At 30.4% G+C, this 3,934-nt stretch overlaps 1 long non-coding RNA gene across 1 annotated transcript; it reads right to left on the reverse strand.

Annotated features, from left to right (window-relative positions):
- Positions 1 to 1,386: 1,386 nt before the first annotated feature.
- On the reverse strand, positions 1,387 to 2,592 carry LOC122531383. The gene is made up of 3 exons (XR_006307260.1): positions 2,399 to 2,592; positions 1,690 to 1,952; positions 1,387 to 1,602 (listed from the first exon to the last, which is right to left on the reverse strand). It is a non-coding gene; the product is annotated as an uncharacterized LOC122531383 (long non-coding RNA).
- Between the last annotated feature and the right edge of the window lie 1,342 nt (positions 2,593 to 3,934).

A 3,934-nucleotide genomic window follows, 5' to 3' on the forward strand; every position in this document is an offset into this window, starting at 1 on the left:
TTATATATATTATTTTAGCAGTATTTTTAATAAACGCAGTGGTAAGGAGTGCTGAAAATGAAAAGCGAAAAGCTAACAGTAACCAGACTGGCTACTGACAGAAGAAAATCTAAAACAATAGCCAGAAGGGCCACTGAAAAAGAAATCGCGATACAGTAGTCAGAAGAGCCACTGAAAGAACTACTCAATTTTCCTACTCCGATACAATAACCAGAAGGGCTATTGTCAAATCTCCATTCGACATAAATCCGAGCAACAAATTGTCTCTTGTTTCGCAACACTAATTCACTAACATTAATTGTGAAACAGGAAATTTTCAAACTCAAACGCGAAGAGTGCTTCGTCATATTTAAAACTCCCGAAAGTAAGTAACGCTATTAACCTATGCACTCATATTTGGAAATACGTAACACTAATTGCGATGCGTCCAGTGCAACCATAATGCAGATTGCTGATGAATGACCACTCTACAGCTCTTGTAGCTGCATATATGCAATACTAGCAAGCGAAATGTATATATTATAACTGTTAAAATCGCGATGTGCAAGAAGCACAAGCTACCCTGATCTAATACATAAAAAATCCCCAAAAGATGTTACTATGATTTATTGATATAAAAAATATCCGCGGTCACTATGCTCATCAAAAATTCTACGTATACAACCAGTCACCCGTGTCGACTCGAACCTTTCGTCCTACGACATGATTGTGTGACCAGAGGAACAAAAATGCATGCGACTCACCGCGAAGAACAATATTATCTGCACTGAATCAAAGAAAATCGTCGTGAAGATCCTGATCAAGCAGATGTTACTGAGAATTCCATGGTGGAAGTGAACGGCGTAAAGAATTTCTTGAAAAGCACAAAGACACAGTGTTATTTGTGAAAATTTAAATTTTAATAACGATACAAATAATTTCAAACGTTTTTGTTTTATAGTTTATAATTTTACATTAGGCTTTAATAGAAAGAAATCTATAGAGAATAGAATTAATGCACAGTGTGCTAAAATACTTACATTCTTAACTTTTGAAGCATCGTAAGACTTTTAGAGAATAAGGGAAATTGGAAATTGTTGAGAATCTGTAACAAAATATAAAACATTAGAATTTGTACTTAAAAACAAAGCAGACTCTCAAGTTTGAGATAATGAAAGATTCTTACATTCCTGACTTTAGAGCCAACGTTGAATTTTCCCCAAAATATATCAAAAAATTGATGCTGTGAAGCGTCTGTAACAAAACATTAAACATTATACTTTATTGTCAAATTGGAAAAATTGAATAAATTGAAGTACAATATATAAAATTTCTTACGATCTTGATCTCCTGAAGAGATCTCATCCTCTTGAGCACTGACTCTAATACATCAAAAATAAATGTTGACTAAGAAGAAATATGAAAAAAAATAAAAATAAAAGACTATCAACGCGCACGTTTAAGTAACAACCGACAAACTCACTGATTCTAACTTCGCGAATTATAATGTAAATGAATTGATAATTCAGTTTAATAGGAGCCACTTTGCTCAGAAAAATATTAAAATATTATGCAACAAACACTGACTCTGCCAACCGCATTGCGCGCGGTCACAAAAATTTTCTGAAAATAAAACTGATTAGAAGGATTTTTAACAAAAATGTGTTGTTAGACAATACATATCTAACAACAATTGATTTAAATTTTTACCTGAGAACTTCTGAATGACACTTCTTTCTCTGAGACTTTTCTGGATAACGCTTCTTTGCAGATGAGGTGTGCTTCGTTCCGCCATTAAAGGACTGCTCTGCCGCTTAAAAATCGATCGTGAAAAATATCGATTACGTTCGGGAATCGTAGGAAGTGTATTGCATATTTCACCGTGTAGTGGCGCTGCAATCTTCAACTAACTTAAACCCAATGCGCGCGCATCTCGCACGAAATGTTAACTGGGAATAAAAAAATAAAAAACTCTGAAACAAAATACGTCTAAATTAAATACACCAAATTCGTAAGAAATTCTTAAAAAAGAACGAAAATATTCACACACTTGATAAAAAAATTGTCACTAATTTCAACTGAGAAATGATAAATTTTATTATATTACGCAGTAGAATTATTATTTTAGCCATTAAATACGTACGTCCTTAATAAATTATTGTTGATTTTAATATTGGAATCATTAAGAATTACGCAGTATGAGGTTAAAGAATTAACAAATGAGTAGATACAACAGAAGTAAATATATATATATATAAAGTCATATTAAGTCAATATTTGTATTGATTAGAATTGAAATTATATTTTGGCATAAAATTTTAATTAACTTTTAACAGATATGTTCTGTTTAAATGTTTATATGCCATTATTTCTACAATTATTGAAAATTATGTGTAATAATTGTTTGGTTACATCTTACCTTGAGTCAAAAATGCACATTTTATCTTGAAAATTCACAATACATACACAAATCTAACAATTATTGATTTAAATTTTTACCTGAGAACTTCTGAATGACACTTCTTTCTCGATGATTTTACTAGATAACGCTTGTTTACAAATGAGGTGTGCGTCGTTCCGCCATTAGAGGTCTGCTCTGCAAAATCGATCATTCGAGAAATATCGATTACGTTCGAGAATCGTAGAAAGTGTATTGCGTACTTCACCGTGTAGTGGCGCTGCAATCTTCAACTAATTTAAATCCAATGCGCGCGCATTTCACACGAAATGTTAACTGGGAATAAAAAATAAAAAACTCTGGTCTAAATCAAATATACAAAATTCGTGAGAAATTCGTAAAAAAGAAAATATTCACACACTTAATGAAAAATCGTCAATATTTTAAAATGTTATAAATTCGTGATATAAAATGTATAAAGAATATTTCAAATGTATAATGAATTTTTCGCCAGTCGCTGTTTTATGAAGTATATATCACTGATTGCATGAAAATTGAACTCATATTTAAATAATTACGATCAAGTATTAACACAACACCAAAGAAACAGACATATTATTTAAAATTTTTCTGCTAAATTTTAGTCGATGTGGACACGACGGAAGTTTGATTGATAATGAGCCTCATTATCGCTCAAGGTAACATATGTTTCATTCGTCAGTAATCCAGAACTGTTGATAATTTTTTTTCAAGCTTCTAAAATTTGGTCGATGTGCCCACGACGAAAATTCAATTCGTAATTAGCTCTTGTCTCCATATCGATCGACATTTGTTCGTTAATTATGCGATACAGATAATGAAAATTTTTTAGAAATGTATTAGTGACTCGATTACTACAAATCATTAACTGAAAATTTTAAATAAAGCTTAGAAATGTTATAGAAGAGAATTTATTGTTTAATTGTTACAAATAAATTATTAGAAATATCAGACAATATTTAAATAATTAGAATATTCAGAAATATTATTTAAAATTCACTCCTAAATTTGGTCGATGTGTACGCGACAGAAGTTCAATTGATAATGAGTCTCCGTACCGCTGAAGGTTAATCTAATGTTCCGATCGTCAGTGACCCGGAACTGTTGATAATTTCTTTTTAGTATTTCGAAACAATTCTTCTATTATATTAATCAATAGTTTTTAGATTTCTATCACAAGGTTATACTTTCATAAATATGTTACAATGTCAATAGCTTATTAATGTAATAGTTTATTAATTTTTGTAATAGCTTATTAATTTTTTTATCTATAACTGGCTAAAACTAAATTTACACTTTCATGATATTAATTTCTTACAACTGCATTGATATATATTGAATAAAAATTTATGTAGAGAAAAGTTATGTAGTCAAAAATCGAGTAAAGCAGTGATCGTCGCTTCAAAATAACATATAAGCGCAATATGTAAAAATTTTCGTTTGTTTATTGTTTCAGACAGCAAGAAATATATGTATTATGTAACTATCTTTTCCGTTATTGTAAATAAAATAATTTAA

This window comes from Frieseomelitta varia, unplaced genomic scaffold (assembly GCF_011392965.1).
Source record: "Frieseomelitta varia isolate USP_RPSP 00005682 unplaced genomic scaffold, Fvar_1.2 scaffold_396, whole genome shotgun sequence".
Taxonomy (NCBI): Eukaryota; Metazoa; Arthropoda; class Insecta; order Hymenoptera; family Apidae; genus Frieseomelitta; species Frieseomelitta varia.